This window comes from Scyliorhinus canicula, chromosome 9, assembly GCF_902713615.1.
Source record: "Scyliorhinus canicula chromosome 9, sScyCan1.1, whole genome shotgun sequence".
In the NCBI taxonomy this organism is placed as follows: domain Eukaryota; kingdom Metazoa; phylum Chordata; class Chondrichthyes; order Carcharhiniformes; family Scyliorhinidae; genus Scyliorhinus; species Scyliorhinus canicula.
The window spans coordinates 178,666,646-178,682,759 of NC_052154.1; the positions used below are offsets into that span (position 1 = coordinate 178,666,646).

The 16,114-nt window shown below is 44.8% G+C and overlaps 1 protein-coding gene and 1 long non-coding RNA gene across 4 annotated transcripts in view; one reads left to right on the forward strand and one right to left on the reverse strand.

The window, feature by feature from the left end:
- Positions 1-16,114, reverse strand: part of LOC119971929 (leucine-rich repeat-containing protein 4C-like) — a 1,202,445-nt gene that overhangs the window by 717,827 nt on the left and 468,504 nt on the right. The gene's annotated exons all lie outside the window — the stretch shown is intronic.
- Positions 14,711-16,114, forward strand: part of LOC119971932 — a 35,868-nt gene continuing 34,464 nt past the window's right edge. Inside the window, exon 1 of the long non-coding RNA XR_005461949.1 lies at positions 14,711-14,869. This is a non-coding gene — a long non-coding RNA (uncharacterized LOC119971932). The remainder of the gene's footprint in view (positions 14,870-16,114) is intronic.

Sequence of the window (16,114 nt, forward strand, 5' to 3'; positions counted from 1 at the left end):
GAAAACATGCCCGCTTCTGATTTTATGATCTGAGGAAGGCGATTGACGAAGCAGATAAACACTGTTTGGGCTCAGAACATATCCAGCGTAATGTGATGCAATACATTATGGGCAGCACGTAATCACAGTGGGTAGCACTGTTGCTTCACAGCTCCAGGGTCCCAGGTTCGATTCCCGGCTTGGGTCACTGTGTGTGCGGAGTCTTCACATTCTCCCCGTCTCTGCGTGGGTTTCCTCCGGGTGCTCCGGTTTCCTCCCACAAGTCCCGAAAGACGTGCTGTTAGGTGAATTGGACATTCAGAATTCTCCCTCTGTGTACCTGAGCAGCATCGGAACTTGGTGACTGGGGGCTTTTCACAGTAATTTCATTGCAGTGTTAATGTAAGCCTACTTGTAAGCCTACCCACAGAGCATTATTTGCTTATTAAGTAATAACTTATTCAGTACCAATGGATGTTTTGTTTGATTGATTGATTTGATTTATTGTCTGATTGTTTTCTCTGATGAGCTGTTCAATTCCTTTATTAGCTGCAACACCTCCTTGTTTTAACAATGCGCAATGAGTATTTTACTCAAATATACTCTTTCAACTAATTCTTGAAGGGCTAAGAGTAAATTAAGCAATAAACGGATTGTTGCAACACCTTGAAGACAAATGCACTGATCGCACACTAGAACAGTAATTTTCACTTGAAAATGTTTCCAAGGGAATGCATGGTGCCAATAGTATTCCACTGTGTCATCATTACAGATAAATTTGAATTGTTTGCTTTCCCTTTCCTGTTTTAATGTTATTGCAATACACAAGAGAGAGGACAAGGAACATCTGTGACACGTTCATTGATAGTCAATAATCTCTTTCATGGGCCACTACCTTTTCTAACTTAATATTGTAGGATGTATGCATACTAAAAACATGTGCTCTTTCTGTAGGGGCAGCTCTCAACATTTTATAGTCCAGTTACTGACTTGCAACTTTAATCTTGTTGAATATCAGACGTAAGCCTTCCCAAGCAGTATAGTTTCCCTCACAGTCTGCTCCTATCCTTCTCTCCAAATGCATTTTGCTCAAACTGTTACCATGGCATTAAGCATCAATGAAGAAAGTTCACTGCTTCTATTGGTACTGATAATGCTGATACAATCCCCTGCCATTAAGGTTGCCAATCCTCCAGGATCGGCCTAGAGTTTCCAGATGTTGAAGATCAACCTCCATGACACTGCTGTGTGCAACCCTGCAAAAGAAATACAGGACGATGAAAAATATTGGCCGGAATTCTCCAGCCGTTGGTCCTCCCTGCTCCCGCCGGCAGTGCACCCCTGCCCGTGGGTTTCCCAGCAGGGTGGGGTGGCTGCAATGGGAAATCCCATTGACAATGGCAGGAGTAGAGAATCTCGTCACCAGTGAATGACCCGCCGCCGAGAAACAGGTCTCATTTTCTTTGACCATTTCTCTTCACCAGAAAATGGGGGGAAAAGGCTGCCTGCCTGACAGTCAATCATCATCCCATTGGGTAATTTGAGTCTATTTGCTTTGCAATTGGTGTAGAAAGGCAATGCTCGGAAAGGATAGATGTGTTGACTAATGGATGGCAAATGTTTGGGGATAAGTCGTGCGTTGCAATCTCCAGGAATACATTTAATCACAGTCGGTAACCCTACCCACTGTATCACCATCAACCTTAGCCTTATTGCGAGACTAAGGCTGAGAGTTAACAACAATATAAGCCACTACACAGCTATCATAGCTACATTCACTGTCCCTCTTAATATCCTCCGCCTGCCTATGCCTCGAACATGCCTTCGTGAAGCATGTTGGGACTTTTTCTACATTATAGGTGCTGGAGAAATGCAAGTTGTTGCTGTATAATATTCTTGAGATGTTAGTTTTTGAATTAGCTTGTGTGTTACAAGTGATGGATGATATATCAACAAAATCCTTCTGTTTAAACTTGGTTACTTTCCCACCAAATGTAAATTAATAAAGTAAAAACACAGTGAGAATCCAAAGGATATTAATATTTTTGATCCCAATTAATACTTCACCATGCATCTCAGAATTAAGACCATGATACTGCAATAATATTGGAAAGCGTATTTGTGTTTCGTTCTCACAAAGGAAGAGGTAGTACAGATAAGTGATAACAAACTAATATTTGCTGAAGTATTTGCATCCTTTTCATATTCAGGTTTAAGTTAATAAAGACAGTGTTCGTGATCGTGTTTTTGGGATCCTTAAGGGGGAGGGGGAGCAGCCCCAAGTCGTGGTCCACATAGGTACCAACGACATAGGTAGGAAGAGAGATGGGGATTTGAGACAGAAATTCAGGGAGCTAGGGTGGAAGCTGAGAGCTAGAACAAACAGAGTTGTTATCTCTGGGTTGTTACCCGTGCCACGTGCTAGCGAAGTGAGAAATAAGGAGAGAGAAGAGTTGAACACGTGGCTACAGGGATGGTGCAGGAGGGAGGGTTTTGGTTTCCTGGATAATTTGGAGCTCATTCTGGGGTAGGTGGGACCTCTACAAACAGGATGGTCTTCACCTGAACCAGAGGGGTACCAATATCCTGGGGGGGAGATTTGCTAGTGCTCTTCGGGGGGGTTTAAACTAATTCAGCAGGGGGATGGGAACCTAAATTGTCATCCCAGTGTACAGGATGTTGAGAGTAGTGAGGTCAGGGATAGGGTTAAAAGTTTGAAAGAGGACACCGGCAAGCAAGACGCTGGTTTGAAGTGTGTCTACTTCAACGCCAGGAGCATCCGGAATAAGGTGGGTGAGCTTGTAGCATGGGTTGGTACCTGGGATCTCGATGTTGTGGCGATTCCGGAGACATGGGTAGAGCAGGGACAGGAATGGTTGTTGCAGGTTCCAGGATTTAGATGTTTCTGTAAGAACAGAGAAGATGGTAAAAGAGGGGGGGGGGGGTGGCATTGTTAATCAAGGAAAGTATTACGGCGGTAGAAAGGACGTTTGAGGACTCGTCTACTGAGGTAGTATGGGCCGAGGTTAGGAACAGGAGAGGAGAGGTCACCCTATTGGGAGTTGTCTATAGACCTCCGAATAGTTCCAGAGATGTAGAGGAAAGGATTGCAAAGCTGATTCTCGACAGGAGCGAGAGTAACAGGGTAGTTGTTATGGGGGACTTTAACTTTCCAAATATTGACTGGAAATACTATAGTTCGAGTACTATAGATGGGTCAGTTTTTGTACAGTGTGTGCAGGAGGGTTTTCTGACACAGTATGTAGACAGGCCAACAAGGGGCGAAGCCACATTGGATTTGGTACTGGGTAATGAACCCGGCCAGGTGTTAGATTTAGATGTAGGTGAGCACTTTGGTGATAGTGATCACAACTCGGTTATGTTTACTTTAGCAATGGGCAGGGATAGGTATATACCGCAAGGCAAGAATTATAGCTGGGGGAAAGGCAATTATGATGCTATTCGGCAAGATTTAGGATGTATAGGATGGGGAAGGAAACTGCAGGGGATGGGTACAATCGAAATGTGGAGCTTTTTCAAGGAACAGCTACTGCGTGTCCTTGATAAGTATGTACCTGTCAGGCAGGGAGGAAGTTGTCGAGCAAGGGAACCGTGGTTTACTAAGGAAGTTGAAGCACTTGTCAAGAGGAAGAAGAAGGCTTATGTTAGGATGAGACATGAAGGCTCAGTTAGGGCACTTGAGAGTTACAAGTTAGCCAGGAAGGACCTAAAGGGAGAGTTAAGAAGAGCGAGGAGAGGACACGAAAAGTCGTTGGCGGATAGGATCAAGGAAAACCCTAAGGCTTTCTATAGGTATATCAGGAACAAAAGAATGACTAGAGTAAGATTAGGGCCAATCAAGGATAGTAGTGGCAAGTTGTGTGTGGAATCAGAGGAGATAGGGGAAGCGTTAAATGGATATTTTTCGTCAGTGTTTACACTGGAGAAAGACAATGTTGTCGAGGAGAACACTCAGGTTCAGTCGACCAGGCTAGATGGAATTGAGGTTCAAAAGGAGGAGGTGTTAGCAATTTTGGAAAATGTCAAAATAGATAAGTCCCCTGGGCCAGATGGGATTTATCCTAGGATTCTCTGGGAAGCCAGGGAGGAGATTGCAGAGCCTTTGTCCTTGATCTTTATGTCGTCTTTGTCGACAGGAATAGTGCCGGAAGACTGGAGGATAGCAAATGTTGTCCCCTTGTTCAAGAAGGGGAGTAGAGACAACCCTGGTAATTATAGACCCGTGAGCCTTACTTGGGTTGTGGGTAAAATGTTGGAAAAGGTTATAAGAGATAGGGTTTATAATCATCTTGAAAAGAACAAGTTGATTAGCGATAGTCAACACGGTTTTGTGAAGGGTAGGTCATGCCTCACAAACCTTATTGAGTTTTTTGAGAAGGTGACCAAACAGGTGGATGAGGGTAAAGCGGTTGATGTGGTGTATATGGATTTCAGTAAGGCGTTTGATAAGGTTCCCCATGGTAGGTTATTGCAGAAAATAAGGAAGTATGGGATTGAAGGTGATTTAGCGGTTTGGATCAGTAATTGGCTAGCTGAAAGAAGACAGAGGGTGGTGGTTGATGGCAAATGTTCATCCTGGAGTTCAGTTACTAGTGGTGTACCACAAGGATCTGTTTTGGGGCCACTGCTGTTTGTCATTTTTATAAATGACCTGGAAGAGGGTGTAGAAGGATGGGTTAGTAAATTTGCAGATGGCACGAAGGTCGGTGGAGTTGTGGATAGTGCTGAAGGATGTTATAGGATACAGAGGGACATAGATAAGCTGCAGAGCTGGGCTGAAAGGTGGCAGATGGAGTTTAATGCGGAAAAGTGTGAGGTGGTTCACTTTGGAAGGAGTAACAGGAATGCAGAGTACTGGGCTAATGGCAAGATTCTTGGTAGTGTAGATGAACAGAGAGATCTCGGCATCCAGGTACATAAATCCCTGAAAGTTGCCACCCAGGTTAATAGGGCTGTTAAGAAGGCATATGGTGTGCTAGCCTTTATCAGCAGGGGGATTGAGTTTCGGAGCCACAAGGTCATGCTGCAGCTGTACATAACTCTGGTGCGGCCGCTCCTGGAGTACTGCGTGCAGTTCTGGTCACCACATTATAGGAAGGATGTGGAAGCTTTGGAAAGGGTTCAGAGGAGATTTACTAGGATGTTGCCTGGTATGGAGGGAAGGTCTTACGAGGAAAGGCTCAGGGACTTGAGGTTGTTTTCGTTAGAGCGGAGAAGGCTGAGAGGTGACTTAATAGAGACATATAAGATAGTCAGAGGGTTAGATAGGGTGGACAGTGAGAGTCTTTTTCTTCGGATGGTGATGACCAACACGAGGGAACATAGCTTTAAATTGAGGGGTGATAGATATAGGACAGATGTCAGAGGCAGTTTCTTTACTCAGAGAGTAGTAGGGGTGTGGAACGCCCTGCCTGCAACAGTAGTAGACTCGCCAACTTTAAGGGCATTTAAGTGGTCACTGGATAGACATATGGATGAAAATGGAATAGTGTAGGTCAGATAGGCTTCAGATGGTTTCACAGGTCGGCGCAACATCGAGGGCCGAAGGGCCCGTACTGCGCTGTAGTGTTCTATGTTCTATATTCTATGTTCTAGTATTCAGGTTTAATTTTCCATGGAATTCAATCATTTTTGGCATTGAAATTATGTTGATGGTTGTTAATGTATGCATAATTATTCAGCTTGACTGAACGTTATCCCTATCGACTTTAGTTAGAGCATCCATTTTAAATGGATTGACACCTCCACTGAAACACAAGAGCGAAATTTGAGATAAACTCATCGTACCATTCACAAGTGTTTCTCTGTCATTAAAAGAATTCTGGATCATTCTGGGATTTTTATTTATTTGGCCTGAAGGGAGTTTGGAAAAAGTCAGGTTCAACTGACAATTGGTCTCTCAGAGCAAAGTAATCAATTTAACATGCAGGTTCTGAGACCTTGCTGGACTATCAGATAGGCTAGTCGTTAACATCATCGCTTTACTTTCACAACAGCAGAGGCAATGGCAAGTCATTCAACACATCTTTATGCTGAAGTGGGCAAGTAAAGTAATGGGATATAAATGTACAGCATTGGAAAATGGTATCCTGTTCATTCATGTCATCTAAGATAATTAAATCAATCTGTTGGTTTATGATCAATTTCTGCTCATTGGACTCCTTTCTCGAAAGTGAGGAAAGCAACACCGAAGAGATCACAAAGTCTGTAATATTGGGCTGATGTTGAATCTTGATATTGTAGTGTGAAAAAAGAACATCAGGCTTTGTTTTATAAACAAAGTTATTTATTACTAACACTACACTAACGAATTACGAAAATGTCTCAGATTAATACAATTGGAAATAATGATTTAACACTAATTTACACTAAGATACTACAGAGCTCCTCCAATATGAGACTGCTGCAAACTCCTGACTAACCCCTTCTCCTGGAACACAAGGGACGCGATTCTCCCAACGGGAGACTAAGTGCCGACGCCGCAGTGAAAACCGGAGTGTTTCACTCCGGCGTCGGAGGCCGCTCCTCGCCCCCTAGTCTCCCACCCCCAGAGGGCTAGGAGCAGCACCACATCATTTACGCGCGCCGGGCCTTGGCGCCGCGTAAAAGCCGGCGCGTAAATTACACGGCCAGCGCCGCGTAAATGATGTCACCCGCGCATGCGCAGTTGCCGTCCTCCCCGCAGGCACCCCGCAAGAAATGTCGGAGTGATCTTGCGGGCAGCGGAGGAAAGGAGTGCATCTTTCAGAGAGGCCGGCCCGCCAATCGGTGGGCACCGATCGCGGGCCAGACCCCTTTTGAGTGCCCCTCATGCTTGATTCTTGATCCCCCCCTCCCCCCCCCCCATAGGCCACCCCCGCAGCGTTCACACGCTGTTCACGCCGGCAGCGACCAGGTGTGGTCGGCGCCGGCGTGAACACGTCGTATTCGGCAGGCCGCTCGGCCCATTCGGGCCGGAGAATCGCCGCTCGCCTGTCACAAATGGCGAGCGGCGATTCTCCGAGTGGCCTGCCGTAAATCTCGGCGCGCTGGTTTGGCGGGGGGTGGGGGGGGGAATCGCTTGCGGGTGCTGGGGTGGCGGGACTCACCCGGCGCCCCCGCGATTCTCCCACCCGGCGTGGGGGGGGGTGTGGTGAGAATTGCGCCCATGGTGTGTCTGGGTCACATGTCTGCATACACCACCTGGTGGTCGGATGCTGGAAGTAGAACAGTTACACATATATTAATTTTTACATACAGTTGATGATATAGATGACAATCTACGTATCATCACAGTGTTCTGTACAGTAAAGGATCTATTGTTTGGATTAAACAGGCAGGTAATGGACTAATGGGCAAAAAATATACTCTCCTGATTGTGGCATCGAACCTAAGAGAATATCGGGTGTAACCCCATGAATATTAGACACTTCTGTTCATTTTGTTTGTTCATTCGTGGGATGTGGACGGTGCTGGCTGGGACAGCATTTATTGCCCATCCCTAATTGTCTTTGAATTGCTCGGCCATTTCAGAGGGCAGTTGAGAGTCAACCACATTCTGTGGATCTGGAATCACATGTCGGCCAGACCAGGAAAGGATGGCAGATTTCAATCAGTGAACCAGATAGGTTTTCATGGCATCGACAACGGTTTCATGGTCATCGTTCGACTTTTAATTCCAGATTTTTATGAAATTCAAAATTCACTATCGGCTGTGGTAAGATTCGAAACTGGGTCTCTGGATTACTGGCCCGATGACAATGCCAGAACACCAGCATCTCCCGCACACTATGCCACCACCTCCCACTATCGAATTCCCTGTTCCATCTTACAATCAAGTTAGAATAAAAAACATTAATTTATATAGTACCTTTCAAGCTGTCAAGATGTTGTAAGTTGCTTTACAACTGATGCATTCCTTTCAAAATATATCTAATATCTGCTTTCTGGGCCATTGCTGCATCCAATTTGGACAACCTTCCAAGAAGCACGATGTGAATGATCAGATCATCTACTTTTGGGAAGGAATGTTGACGAGGACACTGTGAGAGCATTTACATTCAGAGGCTGACAGGACCGTAAGATGTAACCACTGAGAAATGTCAGTTCAGATTATGTGCTCAAATGTGCAGAGGACTTGAACCCACAATCTTTTACTTTAGGCATGAGAGTGTCACAAACTGAGGCAAGCTGTTAGAAATCATCACAAGATTATCTGTACTGTGGATGGGGCATTTCTGTTGCACATAATGGAGGAGAACCTGATCAATGCTTTTGAGTCCGTTCTGAGGATGATTTCCACTGCACTTCCCAGTCAGCCGATTTTTGAACTGATTTATTTGCAACCGCACCTACAATTCTATATGGTCAAGCTTACGGGACAAAAGGTGTGAATTTTTCCGTGGGTGTACTAATACCTCATTAAAAAACTGTTGCTGGGGCAGCACAGTGGCGCAGTGGTTAGTACTGCTGCCTCACAGGGCCGAGGTCCTAGGTTCAATCCTACCCTGGGTCACTGCCTGTGTGGTGTCTGCACATTCTCCCCATGTTTGCGTGTGTTTCGCTCCCACAACCCAAAGATGTGCAGGGTAGGTAGATTGGCCAGGCTAAATTGCCCCTTAATTTTGGGGCAGCACGGTAGCATTGTGGATAGCATAATTGCTTCACAGCTCCAGGGTCCCAGGTTTGATTCCGGCTTGGGTCACTGTCTGTGTGGAGTCTGCACATCCTCCCTGTGTCTGCGTGGGTTTCCTCCGGGTGCTCCGGTTTCCTCTCACAGTCCAAAGATGTGCTGGTTAGGTGGATTGGCCATGATAAATTACCCTTAGTGTCCAAAATTGCCCTTAGTGTTGGGTGGGGTTACTGTGTTATAGGGATAGGGTGGAGGTGTTGAACTTGGGTAGGGTGCTCTTTCCAAGAGCCGGTGCAGACTCGATGGGCCGAGTGGCCTCCTTCTGCACTGTAAATTCTTTCATAATTTGGAAAAAATGAATTGGGTACTCTAAATTTATTTAAATAAAGAAAAATTGTTGCCTTCAGTACTTTCATCAATCTTGTGTTGATGGCTATCTCATTGTGGTACATTCCTATTAATTGGCGTGTGTCTCTAATACTTTTACTCCTTTTCATTTCACTCCCGACAAATGATTGAATTTACAATCGTTCTGAAGCTACAATGATTTACTCGGATTCTATGCAATTCAAACCAGTTACTGAATTTACTTATTTTATTAATCCATGGGATTTGTGCATTGCTCAGATGGCCAGCATTTAATGTCCATCCCTTATCGTCCTACAGAAGGTGGTGGTGAGCTGCCTTCTTGAACTGCAGCAGCCCATGTGTTGCTGGTACACTCACAGTGCTGAAAGGAACTTGTAGCTGATGGTGCTCACATATGTCTCCCACCCTTCTCCTTCTAGAGGTGCAGTTGGATGCAGCCACATCACACCAGTGTCAGAGAGCAAACTTTTAACATGACCATCCTGAGCGTTATTGGAGTACACTCATCATTGTTGTTTATTTGAATGATTTGATATAACTGAATGGTTTGCTCGGCCATTTCAGAGTGCAATTAAAAGTCAACCACGTAGCTGCGGAGCCATATTTGGGCCAATGGGGTAAGGATAAGAACATTAGAAGAAGTAGGAGCTGGAATAGACCATTCAGCCCTTTGAATCTACTCTGCCATTCACTGAGATTATGTCTGATCCTTTACTTCAACACCATTTTCCTCATTGTCCTCATAAACCTCAATGTTTCAAATATTTACCGAGAGTACTGTTTACTGTTTTGGTCCCCTTATTTGAAGAGGGATGTAGTTACATCAGATGCAGTTCAGAGGAGGTTCACTTGATTGATTCCGGAGATGAGGGGCTCGATCCTCCATTGGCTGACGGCGAAATCACAAAACGCGATTAGGCGGAGAATAGGTTCCAACGTTAAAATTGCGGCGGCCGCCGATTTGACGGCAACTCACAATTCTGTGTCACCTCGACAGCGGTGTCAATGCGGTCCAGAACGCACGTACGTTAAACACTGTTTGCATGTCATTAGCTGCCCGTCCTGGTATTCTCCAGGGCCTCCACGATGCTCCGCCTCCGATGGGCCGAGTTCCCGATGGTGTAGTTCACTTGTGTTTTTAAAATCGTGAAACCTGCATCCTGGCTGCTGGGGAGGAGGGGTACGGAAAGTGCCCAAAATCGCCATAGTTTGCTCACTATTGTGCCGCTGGTCGGGGGCTTCTGCCAGGGCTGGGGGTAGTTGCAGGGCGTGTCCAGGAGGTGGGCTGTGGCATCGGGGTGGATGGACGCAGAACACCATTGCCGCAGACGGTAAGGCAGCCATGGAGCTGCACACACGGCTAACAGTCCATTGTGAACATAGGGCCACGGGTCATATAGATATCCCCCCAGGCCACCCCCCTAGATGCCCTCCGGCCCCAGCCGGCACATCAGCTGTCTGGGCATGCGACAGCGCAACCGGTGCCATCTTGTTGGCTGTGATGAGTGTGTGTGGGGAGTGTAATCTGTATATGCGGCTGCAGCTTATCAGCCTCCCGATTGTCAATCACGGGCCCGGCGAATCCAACACCGTTTTTCATTGGAATCGATTGTGCTCCACATGGTGCCGGTGCCAGCCACTCCACAGTTGCTGAATCGTTCCAGGTTCGGCGCCAGTTTTGCTGTTGTGAAAGTCCACAAATTCTTCATCAGTGTCAACACTTAGTCTCAGAAACGGAGAATCCCGCCTGAGGGGTTTGTCTTATGAAGAGAGATTGAGCAGTTTAGGCCTACAGTGGGCAGCATGGCAGCATTGTGGTTAGCACAATTGCTTCACAGCTCCAGGGACCCAGGTTCGATTCCGGCTTGGGTCACTGTCTGTGCGGAGTCTGCACATTCTCCCCATGTCTGCGTGGGTTTCCTCCGGGTGCTCCGGTTTCCTCCCACAGTTCAAAGATGTGCAGGTTAGGTGGATTGGCTATGATAAATTGCCCTTAGTGTCCAAAATTGCCCTTAGTGTTGGGTGGGGTTACTGGGTTATGGGGATAGGGTGGAGGTGTTGACCTTGGGTCGGGTGCTCTTTCCAAGAGCCAGTGCAGACTCGATGGGCCAAATGGCCTCCTTCTGCATTGTAAATTATATGATATGATATATTCTCTCGAGTTTAGAGGATTGAGGGGAGATCAAATTGAGTTGTATAAAATGATAAAAGGTATTGACAAAGTAGACGCATAGCAGATGTTTCCTCTTGTTCAGCAATCTAGAATGAGAGGTCATAGTTTAAAGATGAGAGGTTGCAGATTTAAAACAGAGATGAGAAGAAATTACTTCTCTCAAAGGGTCGTGAATCTGTGGAATTCCCTGACCCAGAGTGTGTTGGATGCAGAGACATTGAGTACATTTCAGGAAGATATGGACAGATTTTAAATTCGTAAGAAGATGAAGGGTTATGGAGAATGGGCAGGAAAGTGGAGTTGAGGCCGGGAGGAGATCAGACATGATCGTATTGAATGGCGGAGCGGGCTCGAGGGCTGAATTGCTGACTCCTGCTCCTCGTTCCTATGCGCTTATGTTTTGAAATCAATCAATTTCGGTCTTGAACATACTCAAAGACTGAGCCTCAACAGCTCTCTGGCACAGAGAATTCCAAGGATTCACCACCCTCTGAGTGAGGAAATTCCTCCTCATCTCAGTTCGAAATGGCCTGCCCTTTATTGCCTGCTGGTGCCCAGTTTCTGTAAGAATTTAGTGTTTTTAAATAAGATGTGGACCCCAGAGAACAAATGCCAAGTCTAATCTTTCCTCATAGAACGATCACTCTATCCCACAATTTCTTTTTTGTTTCAAAAATAGACTTTATTCATTGACTAATTGAGAAAACATTCCAACCGTTTCAAAATGGCCATCACAGAGAATGCAATTATATTCAAGTTATCTACGCAGATCATGTTGCACTCTGAGGTGCTTCAATACAATCCAAGAAACATTACAGATCTTCTAAAATGGCCATTGTGAAAAATGCAATGGTATTTAAGTTGTCTGCATGGATCAAGCTGTACTTGGAGGTGCTTCAAAACAAATGTGATACAATCAATATTGACCGTATTCAGTGTGAGTCACACAGCCCGAGGAGTTCTATGCAATTCCCCTCGCCTCGGTTTGCTATGGCTGAAAAGCCTTAGACAGTAAACTTCGCCCACTGTGCCTCTGCAACAGTCACCTTAAACTCCGGTGAACCAGGTTTACCTTCATTATATTCATTCGTGAACCATTTGGTATTTTGATCGATCCGATAGCTTTTTGGTCACTGTGGCAGTCGGTATTAGGGGTATTACGGTACCCAGGTTGATGCTGTAAGACCACTGGTGTGGGAGGTACCTGAGACAGCAATATCATTGGTGAAGCCTGCCTGCTGGTTTCACCCAGTAAGGTGGAGTATAAGAGCCTGTGTCTCCCTAGCAGCCGCATTCTGTACCTGTGCTGCTGGGGGAAATATCTAGTCCAATAAAGCCTTCAATTGTCATCCAATCTCGCTTCTGGAGTCATTGATCAAGCATCAGTCACTCACTACTGCTGGTACTAACTTTTTAAATTCCGATCATTTGTTTAATTAATTGAATTCAAATCCACAAACTGCAATGGTTGGATTTAAACTCACTCCCTCAGATTATTAGGCGTGCCTCTGGATTACAGAACTGGCCTTGTCCTCAGGCCATCCATGCGTTTGCTTTCCAGGTAGCCCTCACTGCTAATGTTTCATGCTGTCATGTGAATGGACACTGATGGGCAACTTTTAAAGGCTTTAACTTGAAAAAAAACTGTACACTGATGTAACAAATGATTTTGTGTAACTTTTGAAATTGGGCTCCTTTCAAGCAATGGATGAGACAACGACATGAAGTGATCATTATTTACAATGAACTGATTTTTTCACTGTATTAATCCGACTCAACATGTTACTTACTCTTAAATGTATCGAGGCATTTTTTAAGGCCATCATATTTTTCCCCCCGCCAAATCTAAACTTTGCACCACTGTCTTGGTTCACTTCAGAGTTTACAATTGGGAACATGCAAATGAGGTTGCATGCAAATGAGAGCGAAAAAGAATGTTTATCTAAATCAAGAGGATTCGGATAACTGATGTGAGCCAGAGTAGAAAGTCCTGGCAGTGGTGTTTCTATGCATCGTTAAATAAAACTGACACCTCACATTTCACCACACCAATTATTACTTGTTAGGTATGAAGCAATATAATTTTAAAACAAGCTCCGCCTTTTTCAAATTCCTAATCATGATAGCTGGCCAGAGAATGAAAGAAAAAAGCGAATTACTGCGGATGCTGGAATCTGAAACCAAAAGAGAAAATGCTGGGAAAACTCAGCTGGTCTGCCAGCATCTGTAAGGAGAGAAAAGAGCTAACGTTTCAAGTCCAGGTGACCCCTTTGTCAAAGCCAAAGTCAGATCTGGGCCGGAATTCTCCAACCGTTGGGATTCTCTTTTCCCGCTGGCTTCAATGGGAAATCCCCATTGACAAGCAGCGGGAAGATAGGATCCCACCACCAGGGAACGGCGCTCCGTGGAGAAACACGCGGCTCATATTACCGCCTTTCGAATGAAAACATGACAGCAGGGAGCCAGTAGGTTCCCTGGATGTATAATCAGACAGATGCTTCTGAAGATAAAAAAAACAGACTGCAGGTGGGACAAGAATTGGTGTTTGGGGGGGGTTTGGGTGTTGGGGGGAATTGGTGTTTGGGGAAAAATTATTGATTCTTTGGCTGAAAAAAGAGAGTTCCTAATCTGGATCTTGTAAATGTTCACTGCAGTGCTCTCAGTGAGCGTGAGTGAAATCAATTCTGCAATGCTATTAGGCAACTGATTTGAAGCTTATGGTGGGATTTCAAGCAGGAGGAAGTTAATGATCAATCAGTCTGAATCTCACCTGAACCGGGGAGGTAACAGCTGCACTCAATCCAATATCCACTGCTGATGATATAACTTTAGCTTTCTCTAACTCCAGAATAAGTTGAACCAAAACCTATTACAGTATAAATTATCCTTAACACCCTCCAGTATCCTCAGAGGCCACTGAACCTCCGTGGCTGTGCAAATGTTTATTCTCTTAGCAAGTTTGCTTGAAACATAACCAAATGTGATGTAGGTGGAAAAATCAATAGGATGCCAATTTAGAAAAAACAAAATGAATAGAATGTTTAATAGAATGTGCTATTTTTTGGGTACTTTAATTAAAAAGGATTGGTACGTACAGCTGAAATGCAAAATTGCCAAGTGCAAATGAAGAGAACATTTTAATAAAGAGCTGAAATGACGACCAGGTTTCAAACTAAAAATTAGGAAAAGGAAATGAATTCAGAGAAATATTCTGGATGGTATCAACAGTGGGTTTAGCTGAATGAAAACAAAGGCTGACACTTTCAAATCTGGAAGAAAACTAGAGTTTACATCTGTTCTGTCGGAATAAACACAGAGATAGCAGCAGGATCGTAATGAGTTTCGAGTACTGCAAAGCTCAGGCAGCAAAAGAACAAAATAAGAAATGCACAAATGCCACCGAGGATACAAGTCACAGAGATGCCAATGCTGCCAGTTATTAATGTCCGTGAATAAATGGAAGCAGACAATCGGCCACAGAGGCAGCGTCATCAGAAAGTAGCGTTCTACTTCCTTCCCCACTTAAATCTCCAGCAGATCCGGTATATATCCTCTGAGCAGGATTCTCAAGAACCTTAAGAGGTGTGAAACGGGGCTGGATCTGGAGGGATGAAGACAAAAGTGCTAGAAATACCTCGGTCGGCCAGACAGCAACCGGGATGAAGAGGAACAGAGTTTCAATTCGAGGATCATTCTCCATCAGGAACTGGAGCGAGGTAGAGATTTAATGGGTTTTATGCCTTTGAAAGGGGGAGTGAGGAATGGGGAATAAGAGGGATAGGGTGGAGGACAGGAGAGATTAAATAACAAAGCTGCCATGGAACTGTTGGGGGGTGTTCCCAGGGCAGAGGCACCTGCATTATATGTTGTATTTATGTCAAATACACACTGTTTGCTATTACACATAGAATGTATAAATCCTAACCAAAATGGAGGATAACAAGTTGCAGAGGCATCATGCAGTTTATTGGCCACATTCTTGCAATAGGTCATTTTACACAGACACACACAATGACTCATTCAGCAGATAGATTAGATTAAACTAGCATAATGATCCATTAAGCAGCTAGACAAGATTGCGACGGTCTCTGAACAATGGAACCAGCTAACCAAGTCAAGATGAGGAAGTCTCAAGCTACTGTGAAAACCAAGAGACGGTTGCTAAGGATCAGGATAACATCATTAAGAAACCTCTGCCTTTCATGAGTTCATCATGCAGTTTCATCATGTCTAATAACTAATTTGATTGGATCTATACGTAATCTATAATCTGTGCGATTGACTTGTGCCCAGCTGGTGGGCTATGTAACTGTTTGAAAATGTATAAATATCACCAATTTGCCTTTGTTCAGGGAAGATGGTGTTCCCAGCAACTTACTTCCTGCCGACGTAATCAATAAACTGTTTGTCTTTTGAAGCAGACCTCAGGGCGGAGTGATTCTTCCAAGATTCGTTCCCGCTAACAGAACAAAATGGTAAAGGAAGTGGTAATGGGTGTAATAAGGAAACCAAGTAATTGTCTCGAGTTAGTGTTAATGGCAGAATAATAATCCGCTCTGTCTGAAAGCAAAAAACAGGAAAACATGACTCAGAGCAGCACACGGTGAAAAAACAGAATCAAAATGGAGGACAGAGTTCATGGTGCGAAGTTGTCGAACTCGATGTTGAGTCCAGAAGGTTGTAAAGTGCCTCATCGGAAGATGAGGTAATGTTCCTCAAGCTTGCATTGAGCTTCACTGGAATACAACAGCCGTTCAGGGACAGAAGTGTAAGCACGAGAGCAAATTTGAGAAGTAAAATGACAAGCAACTAACTGCTCAGGGTCATGCTTGTGGACTGAGCAGAGGTGATCGCTTCCGGCCTGCGTTTGGTACCTCCACAAGGAGGCCACAAAAAGCTGAAAGTCTGACACAAATTCACTTCCAACGGCAGACTGTTAACCTTAGCCAATTCGGTTGAAT